Source organism: Botryllus schlosseri, chromosome 2 (assembly GCF_051294905.1).
Source record: "Botryllus schlosseri isolate E-star chromosome 2, Bs_hap1, whole genome shotgun sequence".
NCBI classification, from domain to species: Eukaryota; Metazoa; Chordata; class Ascidiacea; order Stolidobranchia; family Styelidae; genus Botryllus; species Botryllus schlosseri.
In genome coordinates this window covers 37957294-37970969 of record NC_137237.1, presented here as the reverse complement: position 1 = coordinate 37970969, position 13676 = coordinate 37957294, and the positions used below count along the sequence as shown (strand labels likewise).

At 40.5% G+C, this 13676-nt stretch overlaps 2 long non-coding RNA genes across 3 annotated transcripts; one reads left to right on the top strand and one right to left on the bottom strand.

Moving 5' to 3' along the window:
* The first annotated feature begins 8031 nt into the window (after positions 1–8031).
* Positions 8032–8931, top strand: LOC145434570 (uncharacterized). Its single transcript, XR_013913464.1, has 2 exons — positions 8032–8457; positions 8830–8931. It is a non-coding gene; the product is annotated as an uncharacterized LOC145434570 (long non-coding RNA).
* LOC145434571 (uncharacterized) lies at positions 8883–13001 on the bottom strand. Of its 2 annotated transcripts, none has more exons than XR_013913467.1 (3): positions 11785–13001; positions 11544–11718; positions 8883–9150 (listed from the first exon to the last, which is right to left on the bottom strand). It is a non-coding gene; the product is annotated as an uncharacterized LOC145434571 (long non-coding RNA). The 2 variants fall into 2 exon arrangements; XR_013913465.1 differs by having other exon boundaries at positions 11795–12998.
* Between the last annotated feature and the right edge of the window lie 675 nt (positions 13002–13676).

Here is a 13676-nt window from a genome sequence, read left to right as displayed (position 1 = left end):
ATACATATTACCCGCAAATCGACATTTTGACTTTCAAATACCTCGTAATAGCGATAAAACACCGCAGGTAACTATGATTTACAGCCTATATATATGTAGGCGAGTTTCTGTAGTTAAGTGATTAGTTGGTCCATCTATTTTGCTTGATTTGGCCATGGTATCATAGGTACCCCACCCCATAAATATTGTATTTGACTTGAAAATAGTCCACTCGAGGATGGTATTGATTCAAAATATATGTGCCATTATATACCCTGATACAAGGCCTATACTTTACATCAAAAATTATGGCGGGTTTGTTAGTCTGACAGGAGATATAGAAAAATGCAAATATCAATATAAATTTACTTTACACCCCCTAAAACGTAAATCATTCGTCACAGACCCCATAACTCATGCAGGTCGAATTTTTTTGCATGTGAGGAAAGATTTTGTCAGCATGTACTTGTAGACAAATTCACGGAGTGTAATCATGGAATTATCATGGAGAATTTTTTAAGTATTTTCGGTCCCAGTGATCCATCGGTACCACATCTCCCCTACATGTAGGCTGCAAAGCCAGTGTGGAAAATATCCACGACAACAGGAGTCCCCAAACCGGGTGCCGCCATACGAATGCAAGACCTGTTCTTTCGGGGGTTGAATACGATTCACGATTCACCGTTTATGTTTTTGAAATCGAAAAGCCAAGCTGGTCGCAGATAATCAGCTAAATCCGTCACATCGATATTATAAACACCAGAGCGTTGTTTTATGATTTCGAGCCAGACTTTCTCTTGAATATAATTTACGCGTGTGCCTTTTCAAAACACATTCCTAAGAATATTTGCTCTTGGAGAAGCGTAAAGCTCATCCATCGCAGTGAAATCATGTTTGAGAGTGTAAATACATTGGTCTTTTGTGTTTTGTCTTCTAACTGCGTACAATTTATACAACATATCTTAAAGAGATATGTCATACATGCAGATATTTCGAAAAGGTACGCTGTTAAAAAAATTGAGAACCCCTGCACTACAACATCGTGATTGATTGACTTCGGCATACGGAGTCGGATATGCGGCATCTGTTTGCACATGCTCTTGGTTCAACAATTTGTTACACTGTCACTCATATTTATAACGCTTTTCCTAGACACCAATCGTTAGCGTATGTGTTGTAATAATGGTACTCATATTGCAGGTTTTCCTTTATTGGTTTCTCATTTCCTCGGCAACACTGGAATAAAACGTTTTCACAATGCCTGCAAAACGTGTTCATGACGATGTTGATAGTCGTGGATCTGTTTAGTTGGTGATCCTACCGATTGACCGACAGAAGTTGTGCGTACACTGCTGGTGACACACCGTGTTGCTTCATTCTGACAATGTTGTCTACATCACAATAGTTCATCATGCGTTTCATGATATAAGAACCTATGCCGAGTGCCCACGCAGTCTTGCTTCAGTTAGGATATTGCGGTATGTTGATCATAACACCAGATCAACCTATTTGTTTCATTTGACCGTTTATAATTCACAATGAGCAGACAATGGGCCGTCTACAATGGTAAGCATATAAAGTAAGATAGAAGCTTTAAAATGTCAAATGATAAGTTCACCGACAGTACAAACATATACGATACCAACGAAATGCAGGTTGCAAAATAATTTGGAATTTGTGAACAATTTTGACAATTTCTGACCAAACGCTACAGTTTTGACAAAATTTTCACGTATTCATTTTGCAATGACAAAAAAAGAAATCGCCCTACTTATTAGCCTTCGGGATGCTGCATCTTGATGACGTTTGTTTTGCAATAAATGAATTATGTGATTGTTTGAATATAGATGGATTCATATTCGAATATACAAAAAATAATCTTTACATCAGGGAGTCCATGACCCCCATATGGTAAAAATCCGATTACTCCGACCTGAGTAAAGTGTGTAACAGCTACCCTGCTTTTCCGATTTTTTTTTTAAATTCACTCCTAATTTAATTGATCAGCCGAGAAGTTGGTAAAAATCCGATTACTCCGACATGAATAAAGTGTGTAACAGCTACCCTGCTTTTCCGATTCTTTTTAAAATTCACTCCTAATTTAATTGATCAGCCGAGAAGTTGGTTATTTTTAGCATGCCGCAAAAGATGGCGTAAATTTCCATGGAAATGGTTTTGTGATAATTAGCGCGATTAATTTTTGACCGTCAAATATTGTCAACATTTGTAATCAATGTCAAGATTATTTACAAACGATTCATGGTGTTCTGGATGTTGCACTTTAAGTGAACTTTTCATTTTGCACTTCCCGCCGTGTATCCTAATCTATACTGTTGTCAATAGTCAATTATCCACTTAGTATGAATCATTACCAATCAGAGTTAGGCAGCGATGGTGATATTGTGCTCCTCAACACACCGCAAAACGTAAAATGTTTAGTAGGTCCTCAGTCATTTTGCGGCGACGGTGTCTGGACGGTAAAGAGAGCAAAAACAGCTGTGAATAATGACAAAGTGATTAAGTCTCCGATCAATATCCAGAGCTGCTACCAACCACTGTCACAGCATAGGACAAAATGACGAACTCAAACTACACGGCAAACAACGTTAAGCTGATATCTCAAATCTGAATCTGAAACAAGACTGCGTGGTGGACAATGGTTGTTAAATCAAGTCACCCAGATAAAATATTAGATGTAGATCAGTGCTCTTCAATTATTCTAGGAGTGGTGCAAACTATAAAAAATGATCAAAAGAAGTTTTGTAATGTCAGAGGTCAAAATAATTCCTCTTTTCGGTAAAAAAAAAATAATCACTGTCGTCGAAATATATTGCAAGAGTCCCTTCATTTTTAGCATAACTCCGTTGTCACGCAAATCGGTATTTTCTATGCATCCACACCGCAGATATTTAGCGTAGGGGAGATGTGGTACCGATGGATCACTGGGACCGAAAATACTTTGAAAATTCTCTATGATAATTCCATGATTACACTCCGTGAACTTGTCTACAATTGCATGTTGGCAAAATCTTTCCTCACATACCAAAAAATTCGACGTGCGCGAGCAATGGGGTCTCTCACAGATGATTTTTGTTTTAAGGGGTGTAAACTAAATTTTGATCGACATATACATTTTTCTTTGTAACCTTCAACACGAACAAACCAGCAATCATTTTTAATGTGAAGAGTAGGGCTTGTATCAGGCTATATAATGGCACCTATTATTTTTTCAGTACTTTCCTTGAGTGGACTTTTTTCGATTCATGTATAAAATTCGTAGGGTGGGGACCGATGATACAATAGCCAAATCAAGCAAAATATTCAAGCATACTAATCATGAAACAAATGAAACATGTCTACGTACAGAAAATCTTTATGTAATAATTGCATATGATGTTTTATCGCTATAACGAGGTATTTGGAAGTCACACTGTCGATTTTCGGACAATATGTATGTACCCTCAAATTTATAAGTCCGAGCCTAAATCGAAACGTGATTTTATGACAACATTCTAGTTAATATTTATTCTATTTTTTGACAGTTGCGACCAAACATTCTTCTTTGGCTTGCTGTAGCTTAGATTATAATACTGAGCAAGAAAAGTAGTCACATTTGAGTTTTTTAGGGTATATGTGTCATAGGTCCCGGGTCGTGTGTCATTGGACCCACCGGGTGGGGACCGATGACACGTTCGAGCAACAAATTTTGAACGCCCATAAATATTTTTTGAAAATACGGATATTGATGTATATGTGCGCGATAGGTAGAGCTTGTATCAAAGTGCTGAGCCAGCAAAAGATCTGCTGTTTTCGGCTGAACATTTCAGGGCCAGCGATCATTTTCCGATTTTTGATCCATCGGTACCACATCTCCCCTACATGTTGGCTAAGCTCGTGAGTACAGGCTCTGCAGTCTACAGTGGCTCTAGAGCGTCGACTTCTGGATTTAGTAAGCACGGTGCGCCTGGAGATGTCACAGTCATTTATGTCTCAAACTCAAATGTGCTCGCGGGCCAATTCTTAGATTTTGATGATGCCGCGGGCCGCAGCATCAATAATACGGATATTCAATGTATAGTTCAAAGTAAACCTTATTTGACGGGACCTTGCAGACAGGCATTCCACAAACATCGTGGAAATGTAATTAGTAATTACTATTGTATTATTCACGCTTGACACGGGAAAAAATCACATTTTCAAATATTTAAATAAAATTGTTTTTGTCCCGGGCATATTTTTTTCAAATTAATGAGTTATAGACATCATGCGAGAGGATGCATCATGACATCGCAAAACTGTCGGGTATAATATTGCAGCTAGTGGACATTTGACGTGCCACAATTTTATGTGGTATATTTTAAAATCGACTAAAGATATATCTGATATCAGAGCATTTGAGCGGTGTAGCCTAATCCTGGTATTGATATAGTCGTGATAAGTATAGGCTATTTTTACTGTCATTGCCAACGTCAAATTAAATCAGCGTTAGATTTGGCCTTCAATTATTATTGGAGCTTTTAAATAACAACTTAAATATAATCATTATTGAGCCATAGTAATATCATTGCTTCTTAACTTTTTTAGCGATTGCACCTCTTGTGCTGCCAATGAGAATTCTCGTAACCCCTGTCAATTTTCAACTCAATTTCTGATAGAACCTATATTATAACCAGATAGCCCATTCACATAAAATCGCGCGTAGCGCAAAGACTATTTTCCAGTTGTACACATTGGCCAAGAAAATACTCCACAGCATGTATAGGCCTAATTCTACAATGCATCTCGTACACCCCGATGTGGTGCTGAATACCCCGACGGGGTCTACGGACCCTGGTTAAGAACCCCCGGGATAGAAATGTCCAATCAGCGAAGAATTCATTGGTTTTACAGCTGTAGAGCGTACTACTACCTTACTCGCCACCGATGATAGCATGGATAAAGAGAACAAACAACACCCAGCATGTAACCAAATATTCGTCAGTGGGGTCACAGAATGCCAATGGTCGCCATATTGACCTGATCAGATATAGCTATATACCCGACGCAACGCAAGCTACGACCTTTTGATATGTTACTATTCCCCATAACAGTTTCATAGCCTGTTGCGTCCGTAGGATTACCAAGTTACCGTTCCGAGTCGCAAGTCTTTCTCCGATTTTAACGTTTGACCCTACTCAACTCGACTCATCTTTATTTAATCACCGAGCCAATCCGAAATCGAGTAATTTTACGAGAAGGTCGCACCAAACCAAATCACAATTTTCAGTGACTAATCATCAACGAGTTATGTTTTATCATCATGAACTAAAAATGTGACGTAATAGCTGATCTTCTACCGCATGGTATAGCTTTTGAAAGTGATATGATAGTATAGTTTGTTGAGATTTCAGTGATTCCTAAAGTAGTTTTAGGGTGAACTTTAAGTTCTTATATCTAAAAAAGACATGGCCCTTGAGTATCTTGTTGAATACTTCGAATTCCAAAATACCATCGCGGGCCGCATGCGGCCCGCGGGCCGCGTGTTTGAGACCTCCGATTTATGTCATACATCTGTGATAGTACCATGATATGTTATACGATTATAATGCTTACAACTTGGTTCAACCACAGCGGAGCTGGTTAAGCGTCAAAACCGCAAAATACTTGGGCGGCATATTAGTGGATTCAGACATGGAAGAGCCATATACAATCACTACAGAAGGTGTTATTTCTCGTTTGCAACATAGTGTCCTATATGGTGTCGACACAAGCAAATCGCACGGTTCAATGAAATTGTATCACGTCACAGTTTCCATTTAGGTACAGGCAATTTGACGGTGATTCTTGACCGACTTGCCGAGCATTAAATTTGATGAATCGGGTATCAATCGAAAGCTGACTCTGCACTGATTACGAAAATATAAATTTTATTCCGCTCGCGGCCCTGGAACCCCCACAATCAGCCCCCAATTATTCATTGTCGAGTAGATTGGCAGTGTGACGCAACAATGATGTCTGGCGAAATGAGAGACTGGCTTAAGAGCAAGGATGCGGCCGAGCGGCGAGAGTGGGATCAGCTGACGTCGCGGCAATAGCAATGTGCAACCGCGCCACAGAGAAACGCTGCGCTGTTGATACTTTTTCTATGCGTTTCGGTACAAGCGAGCACACACCAGCCTTACCTTGACTTGTAAGGGTAGAACTGGGTCCACGGAATGTATTAGGGCCCTACCAATTTTCGCGCAATATCCTTCAGCTGATAGAGATATGTAGGCTACGTCTAAGTAGTCTACATTGGATATGTCAGATTATTATGATATCGATTGCCTTAGCCCGCTTGTTGCGTAGGGCTCCAGAGATGCGTGGCGCTGTTGATATTTTTTCTATGCGCTTCGCTAAAAGCGAGCACACACCAGCCTTTCCTTGACTTGTAATGGTAGAACTGGGTCCACAGAATGTATTTGGTCCCTACCAATTTTCGCGCAATCCTTCCAGCTGTTAGAGATATTTCTAGTAAGAAAAATATACTTTCAAGTAATAAGATTCACTCAAGACAGCAAATTTAGATAATGTAAATATATCATATTGTAGTAATACAACTACAGTGTTGAGTTTTCACTCTAGTCCCCATAAGCACCACGTCGGTGACCTTGCCAAATTCCGAGAAGGCGAAAAAGTGCAAACTCTGTTGGGCCGAATGGACAATGGACATTCAGTTATTCACAGATGCGAAAAAAATACTGCAAATCCGTATTACGTAAGTTACATTAGGAATATATATACAGGCTACAGAATGAATATAATTCAAATATCTGTGACACCACTGTATTACTTTTGACGCAAAAGGTCCCCGGCATTCAAAAAAACTATTTGGTGATTGAAAAATGCTAAACCAACTTCCAACGTCAACGTTTATAGTGATATCAGATTTATTCCAGTGAAAAACAAAGGTATGAATTTGGTGGTAACATTTTGGAATCATTTGGCAGGTATGGCCCGCAAGCTTTCTAGTAACGGATTGAATCCGGACAGCGATACCAGTTTAATTCGACACCCCTGCTGTTAAACTTTATTCAACAATCAACATTTTACCTGCTGCATTCGCGGACCAAGTCCTACCCATACGGATCCAATAAAAGCTTGTAATGTGTGCTCATGCTCAATGCTCCCTGCTCACACTTAACCATAAAAGCGACTATAGAAAGTATCGACACCCGCCATCAACAGCGCGACGTGTCTCTGGAGCCTTACGCAACAAGCGGGCTAAGGCAATCGATATCATAATAATCTGACATATCCAATGTAGACTACTTAGACGTAGCCTACATATCTTTATCAGCTGAAGGATATTGCGCGAAAATTGGTAGGGCCCTAATACATTCTGTGGACCCAGTTCTACCCTTACAAGTCAAGGAAACGCTGGTGTGTGCTCGCTTGTACCGAAACGCATAGAAAAAGTATCAACAGCGCAGCGTTTCTCTGTCGCGCGTTTGCACATCGCTATTGCCGCGACGTCAGCTGATCCCACTCTCGCCGCTCGGCCGCATCCTTGCTCTTGAGCGAGTCTCTCATTTCGCCAGACATCATTGTTGCGTCACACTGCCAATCTACTCGACAATGAATAATTGGGGGCTGATTGTGGGGGTTCCAGGGCCGCGAGCGGAATAAAATTTATATTTTCGTAATCAGTGCAGAGTCAGCTTTCGATTGATACCCGATTCATCGAATTTAATGCTCGGCAAGCCGGTCAAAAATCACCGTCAAATTGCCTGTAGCCAAATGGAAACTGTGACGTGATACAATTTCATTGAACCGTGCGATTTGCTTGTGTCGACACCATATAGGACACTATGTTTGCAACCTGTTCCACCTGGCATGACACATATCTGTATGTATAGGTAAGTGTGAGTTAGGTCTGGGTTAGTTTTTGAGTTGTACAGTACATCCACATCTTCGAGTGTCGTTTTGTCAATTTGTCGCGTGTTGAAATACTTGAGAATCCAAAAATCCCGGATGCAACAGGATCGCATTACGGCTTCGAATCAACACAGTTTAATAAAAACATAATTGCAACAATAAGGCCCTTTTCATACCGGGGTTCCGGGACTAACATTTCTCGAAAATGTTTACCGGAACCCCTCTATGTGAACATAACACTGGTGATTCGGGGCGGTATGAACGCGCTTATTTTCGGAGATTTTTACGGGACCGACTGAGTATGAACACGAATGGCGCAGCTGGGTTACCGGAACGCTGTCAATCAAACTTTTATTTACCGTAACGCGCTGTTCATTCAGGCTGCTTATATTTCGAGGTCAGATACCTGCGGCATTTTGATCTTCTTGGTAATGGTGTTGGGAATGCATTATTCTTGGATTTATATTCTGTATGCTCACAATACGTAGTCACTGACTACTAGTCAGCTTCTTTTTTCTGTGGTTTTGTAAACAGAGCACGGCTAAAAAGGTAGAACACCATCTCCAAATGATGCAGCATTGGGTGAGTTGCCTGAAAACGTTAGCACTTCAACACTAATTTGGTAGGTGATCTTAACCCTTACCAAATTTGTTACATCAAAGGCAAGTTTCTAACCACGGATATGCTGTGCGTAGGTTAGTCACCGTCATATACGCCTACTGAAAAGAGGATTTAGTAACATCTGCTTTGATAGTGGCAGCACAGCAGAGAATGATGTCCTTAGCTCTGACTCGCAAACCAAAATTCAAATTGTACCAACGGGCTGATAAGCCATCGTACATCATCCAAGTCATAATTTGGTTTTCACCTATGCCTTCATTTTCTTGTTACAACCAAGTCATTCCTTTGTTATACAAGGTTAGGCAAGTGTAACTTAATTTGATCTTTTCGCAGGTCTAGATGGAGGATACTGATGAAAAAGGTGAAAAGGCGGAACTGTGCAAGGGTGCATTAAGTTATAGTTTCTCTCATGAATAAAATGAAACAGCACAAACACATCTGGTTAAGCAAGAGCATTGTTTATTGAGAATGTCACACAGGGCATTTCCGACGTCTGGGCCAGCGATACTTGGATCACCACCAGGTCTTGTTCATTGCGCATACCATCCTCTGTTTCATTCTGGCCTTAACGGATTGCAGTTTATGAGAAAAGCTGAACACCACGCCTTCAGTCGACCAAAATCTTTCAACCTTCATGTGTGCTTTGCCAAGTTTCTGAAAAAGCAATTGTGAATTTTAAGGGCAGCAGAAAGGAAATTTTTATTTGAATTTAGCTTTAGCTTATGCTCTGTTTGTGTTTCAGGGAAGAGGCTTCATGAGCTGGGGCTGAAAGGGATAGGCTGCGTCATCAGCTATGTAGGCTAGTACGGAACCCTCTGGCTCCCAATCATGAAGTCATCCTGAAAAAACTTGAATGCAGCAAATGCATGTTTGGTACAAGTGTTGCTGTGGTAATTTTTTATCCACCCACAACACTCAGACTTGTACAAAGTACTGGAATTTCAAAATGCGCAACTTTAATTAGAACTACTCAATTTTTTAAACTAGCAACTAGAACAGCGGTGGCCAACCTTTTCAGCCTAATCACCACATTCGATTGACGAACTATTCTGCCGGCCACTAACCGCGCGAAGCACGAAAATTTTTTGAAGTTGATAAATTAATAATATTGTCACTTGACTATATTGCAAGCCTGCTGTATATCGCTGGGCTCAGTTTGCAAGGACTGGACTATTCGGCACCTGCACATATCGATATCGAAAGCTTCGTCCAACATACGGCAATCATTTTGTGCCTAGGTTTCATAGTCGACGGTCTTTCTGCGAGCGCTAACGGGAGGTCGCCAATATATATATAGTTCGACTCAATCTGATAGATTAGGCGTTCTTTCATTTTCACAAAGGGGTAACAATATTAAAAGCAAGAAATCGAGTGACAAGATGTTGCGCTAAGCGTGTAGAAAATTTTTACTTTTTATTAATCTATCGCAAAGTATTCTGCTTTATTGTAGTGTTTGAAGATCTACCAAAATGTGACTGGCTCAGATCTACCAATGCGTCGGAACTGATATTTCAGTCATCACACCTCAAGTGCTGCGGCCAGACTAATCAACGCCAGTATAGAGCCTGTATTCCCTATAGGCACCAAGAACGATGTCGGCTTACGACAGAAGTTTATTGCAGCAAAAGAGAACCCAACACCGCGAGCAACCGTTATATAAAGTAATTATGTGATGACACCAATCAATCGCAATCAGCGGACAATCAATTAACAGGAGCCAACATTCGGCTCCGTTTAAACACAACACAAAACAATATTGGCGCAAATTTGTGATTGGCCTTGCAAGTTCCCAATCTGTGCAATCCATTTTTGATAATACTACTAATTTCGGAAATCAACTCGCGGGCCACGAGTTGGCCGGCCCTGAACTAGAACTATCAACTTTTCAAAATCTGCTATTAGAACTAGAACTACTCACTTTCAAATATCCGCAACTAGAACCAGAAACTATTCACTTTTTCAAATCCACAACTAGAACTACATAGTTTTAGTAACTAAAAGTAACTAAATAAGTAGGTTGATGTACATGTCTGACTACACTACAGAAAATATACAAATTTGGTCTCATTTTCAGCAATTTCAGTCAAGTGAGAAGGGTTGTAACCAAGTCACAAGTCGATCCCACTTCAATAGTTTTGACTAGATTCAAGTCAAGTCATTTTCAATTTATCACCGAGTCAAATCCGAGTCCAACTCATCGAGCAGAGCGTCGAGTTCGAGTCATGGTTTTATGACTCGAGTCCAAGTCATTGTGTTGATTGCTCAGTTTCCAGTTTAAGTCCATTTTACATCAATTTGGGTCTTACTTTTGAGACAGAAATTAGCCTACTTGGCAAGAACAATTGGTCTTTTAGACTTCTTTTTCCGACATAATGATTCAAGACCAAATTTGTCTGACCTTTTTGCAGTGGTATGCTACGCTAAAACTGGCTGACATTCCGCCATGACAAATATAGAAATATTACTATGCACTAGGGCTGGGCAAAATTGAGTACCTGAGTGATTCGATTCTGAATCACTTATTACGCTTCGAGTCGGGTATCATCATGATGACATCACAACACAATGTACCATGCCAAAATTCAAATGTGTAGGCTACCTTTTATGCCACCATAAAGAACATAACGCCTATTGTCTGTCACATCAAAGATAATTTAATGTTTTTTCGACCATACCGTTTTCATTGCACTGCTTGACAGTGTTATATGGGATGGTCATGACTTCGGAAATGTGTTATTTCCAGCAACGTTCGTAGATTTGTACTATATCTCGTATGTTGCGACACGGCCAATCAAGGTTTCAAGGCTTACTCAGTGGAAAAGTTTATCAAAACTACCGTATAATTTTCGTTAGTAAATCAACTTTCAGTATAATTTCAGTAACCTACTCGAAAAGTAGTATTTAACTTCTCGTCTCGAATCAATAAAGTTAATACTCGATTCAGATTCGAGTACTCGAATCATGGTGGCTAGCCCTACTAGGCACTAGCAATTTTTATTAAAATCAACTTGTGACAGTTGCCTTCTTAAAATACATCTGATGTTTACCTGGATCTATAAACGATTGGCTTCATTGGCTAGCCTCCAATGAGCGACAGCTACTCAGCAAGCAAGAGAAATTGAGTTCGTATAATTTGCTTGCTGCTTTTCGTTATGGTCTCGAAGCTCGTCGCAGAGTATACCAAATGTTTCTCTCACGAATTTCTCGAATTCCCTGGTTTCTCTGTACAGTGTACATAAGATTAGATTTACCCAAACCATTATACAGCAATCACAAAGATAAACTGACTTTGTCGTACCTCGTACGCAGATGTGATCGGTGGTTCTTTTCATTCCAGGACTCTATCCTCTTTGCTGGCTTTCAGTTTCTGCTCTCAGCTTTGGTTGATAATATACAAGCCAGGAACATACTCGGGATCTATTACTGATACAGATATTGAGTATAGAGCCCCATACACTTCGAGAAGGCATATCCGCAACATCCCATAGCTAAAAGTTGGAGCCAACTTCTCCGCATCTCACGTATATGCCTCTCCCACATTGTTTTCCACAAGCATATTACAACTGGAACACCCCACAGACATGGTTTCGTAACTATCAACACTTACGGAGAATCGCGTTCATACCGGCCATGATTTCCCGCGAATTTACCGAAAAAACGACCTGTATGAACATAAGTTTGCGGTAACTCTAAATAGGTATGAACGCGCCCTTTTCCCGGAACTGTTTCGGTAATTTTTTCTCTATGTGAACATCGCCTGTTTCGGAACTTGTTCCCGAAAGAGTTTCGTAAATCCGGTATGAAAAGGGCCTAACAGTACCCATGAGAAAATGTCATTGCGTATGACAAGCTCAGTGGTTTTATGGAATTACTAAAACCGGAAATATCGTAAGATCCGGAAAGGGTAACCTTCTGTCATTGGAGTTTATGGCACAGCGTATAGCACTCTAAAAGCGGAAACAGCAGAAAATGAAAGGTAACGAACTTGGGAATGATAATTACCCGTCAATATTTCGACGGAACAATTATGATATGGGAATCATGAAAATTGCGAAATGTCTACAAAGTGCGAAATGTCTATAAAGTAAAATCTTAATTCGCGGACCGATCGGACGATGATATCCGCTTTTATTGCGCTTCAGTCACATTTTGCGCAATGCCCAGCTTTCCGTTAAATCAGATTGTTATATGACTCTATTGCATTATGGCGATTCCCGGCAGGCGACAGTGCCGTCTACTGGCAGCTGAACGACGCTTCCGCCTAATCGGTCATCTAGTGCGGCATCAAGACGAGCAACCAGCCGCCGCCATCATCTATCACATTCCCACGGAGCCACAGCGCAGAGGTGGCTGGAATCGGAAAACATGGCGCTCGAAAATGAAGACTGATCTAGCACAACGCGGGCTGTCGCTTGAAGACGCCCACGACCGCATACGTTGGAGACGCTTAACACGAGCCCAAAACTGATTATCTCGATGTTCTTTTGTTTCCTGTTTTCTGTTGCCCTTTTTATTTTATCCAATTGAATAGTCGATATATATATATATATATATATTAGGGATGGTGTGAGCCCCTGAAAGGTTCAGGTTCGTGTGAACGCGAACCTTTTTGAAAGGTTCTGTGTGAACGCGAACGTGAACCTCATGACGTGACGTGACGTCATAATGCTAATTCGAACCCTACATTTCCGTGAAGTAGTACATCAACGTACATACCTTACGATATAAAGACGACTCAGGCTACATTATGAAAGCATTCGAGTGATCTGTAAGTACACGCCGACATTTTCAGTATCCCCAAATATATCAACTAAAACGATCAAATGCTATATTAATTCCATAAAACCGATATCTCCCGTCGATTGGTCAACAATCCCGACAACGGCTCGCAGGGGGATATATGTTTTGTTTACGCCTTAACGATCTAGATTAGACTGGACAATGTATTCTGAAGGCGTCAGACGATTGCTACATAGATGTTGATCAGAGTGAAAAACCGGATTCTTCACTTGCTACAGATATTGAAGTCCTGAAATTTATGCAAGGGAACTTGCACAAGCTTGCACAAGCAAAACGTGCCTTATTCATATCAATTTCGTTGATGTTAATAATTGAGTGAGCATGATTCAACAAGTAGCTACATGTAGTGTATTTCGTTCTTGATTTTATGTGATTGCCGG